This window comes from Anser brachyrhynchus, assembly GCF_964034855.1.
Source record: "Anser brachyrhynchus genome assembly, chromosome: 1".
Taxonomy (NCBI): Eukaryota; Metazoa; Chordata; class Aves; order Anseriformes; family Anatidae; genus Anser; species Anser brachyrhynchus.
This window is the reverse complement of record NC_137694.1, coordinates 41,712,442-41,724,540: the sequence shown is the minus strand read 5'-3', so window position 1 is coordinate 41,724,540 and position 12,099 is coordinate 41,712,442. Positions and strand designations below refer to the sequence as shown.

The 12,099-nt window shown below is 37.5% G+C and overlaps 1 protein-coding gene across 39 annotated transcripts in view; it reads right to left on the bottom strand.

The window, feature by feature from the left end:
• The window catches only part of NAV3 (neuron navigator 3), a 555,833-nt gene that overhangs the window by 257,543 nt on the left and 286,191 nt on the right, over nt 1-12,099 (bottom strand). The window lies entirely within an intron of this gene.

Below are 12,099 nucleotides of genomic sequence, written 5' to 3'. Positions count from 1 at the left end.
CATCTTATCTACCTTCTCTGCATTCACCTACAAATATGATACAATACAGTGGCTTCAAAGGAGCTGTAACAACATAGAGATTTGCAATATTAACATCTTCAATCATCTCCAATCTGTGTTCTACTGCTCTGAAAACATCATGGAACACCAATGCTTGGCAGATTGTAACACATCTGAAAGTATCCTACAAGCAACAGCGGAATGAAATTAAATAGTGGAGCACAGAAGCAATACAACACTTGCGAAGAATAGAAACCTTTATATAACCATTAAGGAGAAAAGCCCCTCAACTGCACTCAAATGAAGATATCAGTATGATCTGTCAAACTAAAAAGAATTGTGAAGTAATTGTAAAGTAATACTGCCTTAAATCAACACCTAAAATTTTATCAAAAAATATTTAACATATCATTCTTACCAGCCTTATTAAGACAATCAGCCTAATTAAGAGCTAAATTCTGTCTTCAGTTCATCAGAATGGGTTAACTACAGGTTCTACATAGAATTTTGCAAGAAATAGACTGAATTACAAAGATAGTTTGCTACTACAGCAGGAACCAGTATTTACCACCCAAAAGTCAAATTCTTGGATATGCCATTGATTTATGGCTTGATCAGGATACGTGTTATTTCTTTCTAATCCATTAAGACAAAACGCTTGTTTATGTTGTAACCATGTTGTGAATCACAGGTTACTGTGCGCAAGGCTGTTGAGATCCTTAAAGACATGTATATATCCAAGTGAAAATTACTGTTGAATATCCTGACTTTATTGTCAACCAAGCTGAAATTTTTAATGTGAAATGAAGGAAACATTTGCCCCTTCAGACTGAAATGTGACCACTATCACTCTACCTTTGTTGGCACTTATATCAGTATTTCACAAAGAGATCTTACATTTTCTCTCATTAAATGAGATCATCTCTAGTGTTCAGGAGAGAAGGGATCAAATTTTCCGCACATGCAAATATGTCCCTAATCCCCTTGCTTTTAGGGAGTCTGAGTTCTCCAGTATCTCTTTTGCTGATCTGAAGCTCCTGTATTATATTCTTTCTCTGTTGCCAAATTCCCTTGAAGTATTTTTATTTATTTATTTATTTATTGAATCACAGTGTTTGTTCTGACACACTAGTTCCACATATGCTTACTCTTGTGCACTTCCTTCTGTGAAACTTTACTTGGTTTGATTTTTCAGCTTCCCTTGGGACTCTGCACCTTCTCTGCACCATGCCCACAGAGGAGGGAGCATAACCAAGACAAATTCCACATTGACACTACAGCACCCTGGGAGGCAATCCATGTTTTACTTTCCACACATTTTTCTTTTATTCTCCACTCCCCTCTGCTAATATCTTATCTTATAGGCCCAAATTCTTGAAGACTGTGACTGATATAGCTGGCCTAGACTGGGAGGCTTCTTTGCCTTCATGCTTTGCTTATTCAAGCACCAACCCATTGTGGACACCAAGCTGAAGAAACCTTGTTCTTGCTCAAGAACAGTCAGTACATGAAAGTTTTCCTAATTAGATTGTATTCAAAGAAAAGGAAGCAATGATGATATTGTCCATGACTGACTGTCAGTCACACATAGTTTCTCTGCTGAGTACCCTGCTTCCTAGGTTACAGCTAATAATGCAGAACTTTAGGTGAGGTACAAAACAGCAAAGTTATTGGAGTTATTATTATTCTCTTCTTACCTTTGTCAGGATCACATATTTCCACAGGACAAATGCAAGTTTTATATTAAATGGCTTCTACTTATGTCTTCTTATTACAAGCAAGAACAAAGAATATATGCCTTATTAAATTGTCAGACAGGAAGCTGTTAACATCAGTAACAGATTAGGTGGAAAAAAAAACAGTTTTATTTAAGGTGATTCAAGTAATCAGCAACACTTTAAAATATGGGTAATTATTCCTTTTATATTAAAAAAAAATAATAATTAAAATGAAATAGTGCTTAGCCACCAAAAATTTTTATTCTCAAATAATGGCATTAGTACCATTTTACATGTAAAATGATTTCAAGGATATACCTGATAGAAACCAGAAGTGAAACTAGTTTGTGGCTTCTCATGCCAGTTGCTAGGCCCTACTCCTGCTCAGAAGCATTTCAAAAGCAAACCTGAACCTGCAGCTTTCAAGCTTTCAGATTTGTGCTGCTCCTTCATGAGAAACAGATTCCCTCAATTCTTCCTTCCAGCACACTGCCTGTGGCTGTTGAGCTGGCCAGCAATGACTAAAGCAGGCAGACCGATCAGCTGAGGATATTTCTAAACTCCTTTTGAACTTTTATTTGTTATTTCACATTCTTATTTAATGCCTATTTATTTCCACTACAGAGACAGCTTACAAAAAAAAAAAAAAAAAGTTTAGAAAAAGAAGGAAAACAGCCTGTTTACTGCATAGATGTGGTGCCAGGAAATCCCATTGTTGTAGTGGTGAGTAAAAGTCCTGCACCCTGACTTATGTCTTACTCACCCTAAATCATGTATGAGCCAAGCAGCCTTTTGTGATTAATGAAAGTGGTCAAATGTTTTACAACACTTGCTAGGAAGTCATCTTTCTGTGCATGACCACTCGATTACTAAGTCATGCTGGTTTTACACATGCCCTCTAAATCAAATCCTGATGCACAACAGGAAGTCTTCACTGCCAAATCTTTTGGAGTTTAACACAGCATCAACATGATACAAAACCAGGTGTTAAAATTGTCAAAGGCAGATATTTTGAAATGGAAAAGAACAAGAGAGGGGTCAACATCTATTTTTGTTCTAGCTTTTCCAACTTGCTGCAATTCACTCATGTTTTGGGGAGTTTCACCTCAATAAAATATTTTAAACTAGTGTTGAGAGATACATAGAATGATGAAATACTTTGCACTGTATTAGGATCAGAGGGGCAAGGCAGTAAAGGAGGATTTACAGGAAAATAAACATAGCTAAATAGATAAGTCAGACCAAATGTCACACTGAAAATAGGTTAGGACAATGCTAATATTATACTTACTTAACTTTTCTTATGCTTTATGCAGAGCTAGTACAGACATTTAGTGGCTGGCATCTTCTCAGCTTATATACTCCAAAATACTATGATCCTGCCCTAACCACTTAAAAATTATTCTTCCCTTTGATTTTCTTATTTTCCAAGTTCTTTCAACCTGGTTTACACAGAACATACAAAACAGCCATCAGAAATCTGCACATCTTACACTGGGGAATTATCCCTTTGCATTTACCAGACAAAACACTCTGCATTCCTTTTCTGAATTTTAAGTAACTTATGCTATCTTTCAGCCAAAGTTCTGCGCCAGTAAAAACAAAAAAGTGAGGTTTGTGACCTTAAAAACATCATGGGCAAGTGAAGATTTGCACAAAATATTCCACTAGTAGGTTTGAGAATAGATAGATGCTCCCTCCTCTCCCAGCTTAATCCCCAAACACCCTAGCTGTCAAAAGGCTATTGTTAAAGCATGGGCTTCCTCCAAGACCACATCCTGTGAATCAGGTCAAAGTGAAACAGAGCTGCTTTAAATGAACTACTCTTTGCATGCTTTGTATGCAAGTGTAAGAAAAGCTATGCAACTAAAAAATTAGTGTACTGGAGAAAAAAAGACTTGACCTAGGCTAGAATTAACACAAAGTAAAAAAAGCTAGTGGTTTTCTTTTGCAACTGATGCCCTTATTATTTTGTAAATAGAAGATTTTCTGTTACAAAGTAAATAGACAGTGCATATAAAAGAAGAAATTAGGACCCCCCCAAAGTCTTCTCTCCTTAAAAAAGGGCCTTGTTTTATTTCATAACTATTTATACTTCCAACACCATGTTTAATAAGTGAAAAGCCTATGAAGAGCATTACACACAGGCCTTTTGATGAGTGTTATACAAAGGGGACAACATAATTTGCATCTCCAATAAATTCTGTCAAAATCTGTGTTGATCAGATATATCAAAATCAAAAACTGTGGCTACTAGAGTAAAATTCCAGCTCCAGCTCGGAAATGGGCCCAAGCTGATGCTTACCACTGACTTCAGGATAAAGAGAGCCAAAACTCTCCTTGTGAGGTAAGCAGGAAAAATAACTCATTATCTGGTTGTGTCATTCTTAACTGATTCCTCTGAAAAGACAAAGATTGGTCTTGCGGTTATGATGTGAAGGCTGGGACTCAAGATATATATGACTTGAGATTCAAAGTCCTGCCACAAAGTCCTAGCTTTAGTGTGGGAAAATCATCAATTTCTCCTTTAATCACCCCTCTACCTCTGTACCGTGGGGATAATATTTTTCCATTTCGCCCACACTCTAACACAGCCATACGTCCTATAGGGCGGCAACTAACTCCTACTGTGTGTATCACTGTCTGTTACAATAAGGACCAACCAATATACTAAAAGTTTCCAGGTTCAAGGTCTGGTTGAAACTGAAAAAAAATCACAGAGAGGACATAAGAATATGTTTTTACTTGAAGAAAAATGTGTGTTTCAAATGAATTGAACTTCATAATCCTAGTGGAACCCCTCATTCTGCTGTGTGCTTTGGGATGCTCCTGGATCCTACATAGCAGTTGGAACAGCCCCTGTGAAATGCAACGGGCTGAAAAATTCACTGAAGTGATTTTGAAGGGTCTCAGAGCTCTAAATCGGATTGTGTACACAAGCCTTCTAGGATGCCTGTTATAGAGCACAGAATTGAGTCCCTGAGTCCCTCTACTGCCAGACCTTGCAGGATCTTGAGGCTTGAGGGCACTCCAATGCTAACATCCTACATGCCAGGGAAAGAAGTGTTTCTGAGGAAGCAACTAGCTCACTGGTCTCTGATGATACCTATCCATGCTTTTGGGAAACTTAACAGGAACCATAGTATTTCAGTGAAATGCCTCTGGAAACACCCATACTATACAATGGCATTTTTTGTAAGGTAGCAAAGCTGTCTTCAAATGGAATCCTTACATCTTGATGGCACTGTGGGCCACGGAGCTGTCACCTCAGATTCCCAGAGTAGCAGTTTCATTACCCCAGACCTGCATTCAGATAAATCAATGAATGAGAAACGAGAAAGAGAAGACCTTCAGAATAACCATCTAGTCTTTTGCACAGTGAAGGGTCAGTGCTAATAATGCTATGAATGGCAGGTGTTCACGTGCTTGTTTTTTAAAATCCTCCAGTGACAGAGATGGTATACCTTCTGAATGCAAAATGTTCCTCTGTTTAACTACTATTACTGCTGGAAAGTTTTACTAAAGCCTAAGTAAAACCTCCCGGGGTATAATATAAGCCCATTATTTTTATCTAGAGATGGAGACCACTTATCTCCATTTATGGTCACAGAGAACAGATTACCCTGAGAGGCCACATTTATTAGCTCTGGTGTTGCACCAAGCTAATGCTGCTGGGTTGCTTCAGGTTCTGGAGCTCTGCTGGTTTCACACATTCTGAGATCTGTGCATACACACTCAGACACACTCCCATTTTCAAGAAAAGATGTTTTTAATGCATTTTTATTTTTGGTCAGGAAATCCCCAAGCAGCTTTCCTAGGCAGAGATGCAATACAAAAGAGTAAAAACAATTGTTTTTCTGCTGATGCCTAGTATCGGCTCTCAGCACACAAACATTTATGAAATATGCTGAGTTCTTAGTTCTTCTTTTGTGTGAGAAATAAAACAAAAGCAGTAGAAAGGTAGGCAGAGGTCTTAAACCTGGGTCAGTAAATAACCTCCTATACATAATACCAATTGTAAGTTACAAACAAAAAGCATCTTTCAACCCACAGTCAGTACAATCTGCTCATAAATATAAAATCTTTGAGAGTTACATTGTTGTCTTACTGTACATTTATATCAACTGTGTGAAAACATGATTGGTGCAGATGATTAGAGAATAAACATAACACTAAAGTTGTTTCCAAGCTCATGCAGCGTGATGCTCTTAATTCAGTTATAATAGAGCATAGACAGATGGTGCTGGATGCACAAAGCACATTAAAGATGCTGTTATCTGTTTGATAAAGAAATAATTCAGAGAACAAGGCAAGAAGCTGAAACTGCTGACAATCTGAACTCCTGCCAATTGTCCTGGCTTCACTGGGCCAATGTGAATTTCAAACACACATAGTCCCAGGTGTCAGCAGTGCTGACTGAAATTTCTGGCAGCTAGTTCAGTGCTTTTGAAACAATGCTGGCTTCCCAGCACTAGCGGTCACTGTGGGGAGAAGATGGGCGGTCTCTGGCTGCTTCTGCTGTCCTCTTTGTTTCTTTGGCTCTAGTGCTATAAATGAAATACTCGGCACAATGTGCAGCCTCCTTTCTTGCCAACCCACAAGGCAGACATCTCCAGTGTACTAGCACTGGGAAAAGGAAGGGTATGACAAAGTGGGGAAATAAACTCATTTATTTATGTTCCCTAGACTCAGTATGTCAAGAAACTTGGTAACGCTTGGCCCTGTGAGACCAGACAAAAAGGTATCCAAGAAATTGAAAGGTCAAAGAGATGTGGGATTGCAACATATGCCGTGCTTCAGAGAGTTGGGGAGTGGTGGGAAAGGGTCTCACTGAACCTAAGTAAATGGCGTGGAAGGGTTAGCTGAGGAAAGACAGAGATCAGAGTTGTTCATGGCACACATCTGGTTTTCCAATGTACACAGTACTCCCGTTGGCATGAACAGGAGCTCCACCCTTGCGTGGAAAGCAAAAATATTTGTCTTAAGATCTGTCTGGATAGAGAAGCCTAGTCATCCTCCAAGTCTGGTATCTGGCGATGGGCAGGAGTTACCACATCACTGACAAAGAGCTGACAGTTGATGAGGGAAAAATGAGAGGTTTCCATGCTCATTCCAATGTCCTCCTGCAACAGTGTTGGCTGAATGACCTGGAAGCTCTCAGATCAAGACTAAGATGCTGTAGTATGATACTAAATGGAATTTGCCTCAGGAGTCACCTTAATAGCAGCGGTATATGTTTTTGCCTAATCGCACCAAAGCATTTAGCTTTGTTTTGTGGCACGGACTTTAAATTTTTAGATTATTTTAATGAAGTTTTCTTGGTACAACTAAGTATTTCAGACCCCAATATTTGTTGGCCGTATTCCCCACGTAGAGTACATCTAATCTTTTCTGTTCTGCTGCTATACAGACCACTTCCCCAACCCAACTGCTCAGATTTCCATGCTCTACAGAAGAAACCACTCATGCGTCTTTACTCAGATGGACACATCATATCCTTTGGCATTTCTTTCAGAAGACCTTGCAGCAGATCCATTTCCTGTCTCAAAATTAGACTGTTTTGTGATGAGCTTGGTGGGGCCAGACCCCTTTAAGAAAGATGACAAATTACTAACCATATATTTTCTGGATGCCAGTATTTCCATGTTACAAGAATCTTAACATAAACCCTGAAAACTGATGCGTCTAGAAGTTTTACGTTTACATACGTGCATTGGATCAGTTGTAGAACCTGACTAACACTTTCCAGTAAGGAATAATGATACGAAAAATTTTGCAGTGACAGAAGAACCTGATTTGTGGATACAGAGAAAAATTAGTCATATGCAGAAGCCTGTAAAGATGTCTGCCAAGAGGAAGGAAGAAGCAGATAAAGCAGACAGCAACAGAGAGATAGCACAAGGAGAAACTGAAAACAAGAAAAAAAAATATATGTTAATATTACAGTACAGGAATTAATTAATTCAGGAAAGAAAGCTAAAATCTTATCTTTGAAGTTTTATAACCAAAACACTACAATCAATATATCAGATTCAGCTCAGAGAAAATTCAGTTTGCAAGCTTAATTGATGCTGCAGTGCTCTTGAAAGAAGAAAAGTTTGATGATGGGAGGAAAACCTGGGGAACGTGTAGCAGAGCACTACAATGAGCAGCCCTGGGCAGCTACACCAGAAGACTGGCATGATTAGCAGGGGTGCCAGCTCTCATCAGGTGTGCCAGCTCCCATCAGGGGTGCCAGCTGAATATCTGCACAGCTATGTACCAGAGAGGATTTGTGACAGTGTCCTTGCAACCACAGTATCAGTTGTGTGAGGGCAGCTGAAAGCAACCATGTTCACCTGGAGTGAAATGCTATTGGCACTATGCTACAGGTCAGTATAGTATAAAATTATAATTTAGTGACCAAAAGAAGTAGTCTTTGCAAATAAACTCTTTCTACATCCCTTTGTTTTTAAGCCATTGCTTAACTTACTTTTTTACAATATAATTGGTATTTTTTTCATTTTCTTACTTTTTAATAGAACATCCTAAAACAATAAGAGGATCACAAGGCAGCCTGGAATGATCTGATAATTTTGGCCTCATTAATTTAGCAAGCAGTATGAAAGTATGGGCACAGAAATATAAAATAATACCCTACATACATTTAGAAAAATATTATATAGCATATTGGTATTTTCAGAAGTGGGTTTGCATTAAAAAAAAAAAAACAACTATGGTTAAACTGAACAGCAAAACTCCATCTGCTTCAAGGAGAGCCAGCATTTCACCTCATGAATCCAGCAGCTGGATTCCTTTCTTGTGTACATATATAGGAATAAACTTTTGTCTATATGATACTCAGGGAAGAAGAATGTGCTCTGAATGCTTGTGTTCAAATATTTTGCATGACTATTCACATCGTAAGTGTTCTTGCAGTCAGTTTAAACATTAGCAGGCTTAGCAAGAAAGCAGATGGACTTGTATTTGACTTACGTATCAAAGCACAAATTAGGAGAACTGTGAACAAAAGTGTATTTGAATAAACTACACATAAAATTATTTAAATTGTTAGTACCTTGTTTGCTTTCCTAGGTTTAACTATATTCTAGACAACTAAAAAAAAAGCAAAAAACTTTGAATATAACCACCTCAAACCTTTTCTATCACAGAATTTTTATTAAAATAATATCACTTTATCAAACTTCAAACTGCATCACATCCACAGAAAGACCCCAAGACTACATGTGCAAAAGCAGCAAAAGCATGTGAGAAGGGAGAAATACCTAGGGAAAACAGAACTGATGCTTGCAGCTGTATTCTTAGCCAGCCCTGGCAATGTAGTTGTGTGAGAAAGCCAACACAAGTGTCAAAAGTCTGAAACAATCAGGTGTGGTGAGACTCAACACCATAGAGGAAACAGCTGGGTGGCAATGACCTACCGTATTGACTTGTATAACCCAAATTTATCTTGGAATCCTTAGCACTTATAGATAGCAACAGGATGTGTCACAGAGGCTATATGTGTCAATCTATATGCCTTCCAGACAGGATGAGAAAGCTGGCGGTCCGCAGTGCAGCATGTGTAAAATATAGAAGAAAGCAAAGTTAAAGCCTGCAATCCAGCAGCTAAGGGCAAATGTTAACCAGATGATTAATTCATATGTTCCATTGTCTTTTGCAGATAGATATTCATTATTTTTCTTTCAAAAAGCAGTGATGCCTTATATCTAGTGATAAAACACAAGCATATAAGCAATATACGACAGAAGCAGATTTTACTCGCATTTGGAAATTCTGATTAGGTATTCATTACATTTTGATTGAAAGACCTTTTTATCTGATCACCATTATAATGGAAACATTCCTAATATACAGCACAGTATACCACAGAGCTATGTAGGGATATCATCTTTGATTAATATCTTTGCTAATCAGCCAGAGTTCTATGGACACTCACATATGGTTAAGCTTTAGGACAATGTGAGCAGACGCAGAAGCTGCATCTGCTCAGCAAACCTGAAGGGACATGAACACTAACAACTCATTCAAATTTGTGCTTGGAACTACTTAAATAATATAGACAAACTACTCAGGGGAATAGGCAGTGGGAATCAGGGAGGCATGTATCTCTATCACTGATGAAAGAAAATATCATTCAGTAATTTAGGCTGATAATTTGAAGTTTTTTAGTGACAAAAGACTAAAAATAGATTTCTTCACCAACCACCCATCTCATAGCCCAAATTACTTTGCAAAAAATGCTTTCATGAAATGTGCTTTAAAGGTGAATAAAAGAGCATCCTTCAAAAAAGTATGCCTGGAAGGAAACTGGTCAAGGGCCTCCACTAAGCTTTGGTGGGAGTGTCAAGACTTATAAAGGGGAATACAGAAAAGCTGCAGAGGTTAGTAAGCTATTGAATGGTCAACACTTCTATAAATCCAGGTGACCAGAGGAGGTTTTCAGACCACTGTGTGCACAAACTGACCTTAATCTTTATGGATCACCTTTAAATGTGCTCAAGTGCCTCCACTGAGAAGAAAGAGATAGAACTAATGTCTAGTATTTTTTTCCCTTTTATTACAAAAAAAAAAAAAACAGAAACAAAAACAAAAAAAACTCTTAAGTTTAAAAGAATTGTCAAACCCATGAAACATGAAATTGCCAAACTGAGATCACCTTTTTGGTCCATCCAGACTGTTACTTTACTCACTAGTACTTCAGTAGTACTCAGGACCAGATGCCTTGGAAGGAAATGTGGAACATGAGAGGAACTGACTCCCATTAGATCTTATGCTAATCACTAATAGCTCCTAAGTGGTTCAGACACTGAAGCAAGATGTTATATCTTCCTCTACAACTTTTTTAAAGAATCAAGAAATCTCTCAGAAGGCAGTGTAAGCTGTATTCTTTTTTTCTTCTGAAAATAGTACTTGCAAATCTAAAATACATGCCATTTAATAACCACTGAATAAATTTTGTTATTAAAAATAAACAACTAAGCAGGAATTATACTGTGTTGAAAAGTTTTATTCTTATCTTCATGTTGCACTCATGTCACAGAAGAGGGTTGTTCATCACTTTTGGTAATCAAGAGATAAACAGTCTGCTCATTCTCTATGTTTCTATAGAGCACCTTTGAGACCTCCAATTCATCATGTTTGAAAGGCAGAGAGAGGTGATAAAGAGAACTCGGAGAGAAAAATTAAGTGACATGACCAATATCCTATAGGAAATATGTGGCAGGGATTGAAAAGGAAACCAAATGTTCAAGATCTCAACCCTATGCTTTAACCATAAAACCAACTTTCTTCACGAATACTGAATTAACCCAGTAACTAAACACAAAGGAAAACTAAGTACATATATTATATCTATCTCAACACTCTTACAGCTGTGATTACACTTAAGTGTCCTTAGATTAAATATGAAGCAACTACAAATGTATGTTTAATAAGAGTTTGGAAATCAGTTCCACAAACCAAAAGTACTAGAAAAGCAAGGGGAGGCAACCTCACATAACACTGCTTGCTGAAACTGCAAAACAACACATGCAGCCATGATGTACTGAAAGATCTACAGGAATATACATGAATGACAAGAAGGGACTTAATACTCATGTTCAAAACATGAAAAATGTTTTCAACTACAGCAGAAAGACTAAAAGAAAATCAAACAGAAGTTTTTTTAATGATTATGAGTCAAAAAGTACCCCCTTACAAAGGGAAAAAAAATCAAACCCTTAAACAGTCTAAAACTGTCTTGGCATCCTACTTCAGACATTTTTTATATATATATAATTTAATCACAATGAATCAGAGCTAGATTGGGGCTAGCAAGAAGCTACTTTGCAGAAGAGAAAAACACAGGGACTTTTCACTGGGAAGCTGTTTTTCTTGTTCAGCAGTTCTGCAAGTGTAGCCAGATAATTTGAAAAGTGAAAAGAAAATCAATTAGTTGTTTTTATTTTAAAAGAGCCTCCCTGTGGGAATAGGTGTGGGCGTGAGAGCTCTTTTTAAACTTCATAATATAACATGAAGCAGCCAATTATTTTTTTTATTATTTTTTTTTTAATGCTGTCATTTCATTGCTCTGTTTATTGGGTGCTGGGATGATTATTTTCTACTTGTGATTCTACCGATCCTTATCAAAATGTTCTGTGAAGTTTATTCTATCAGTAGCTTCGCATTAATATTTAAAAACTAGAAAATTTATTCAAACAACAACACTGAGCAACCCCAAATTTACAAAGCTGCTATGTAAGTTCACTGGTGACAGCAAAAGTCTATCATTTACCCAATTACACCCAAGCTCCACATGCAGCAGGTTTCTATAAGATTTTGTCTAAGCAAATCAACATTTTCTGAGAATTCAGATCTGCAGGTAAAGTTTACAACTAAC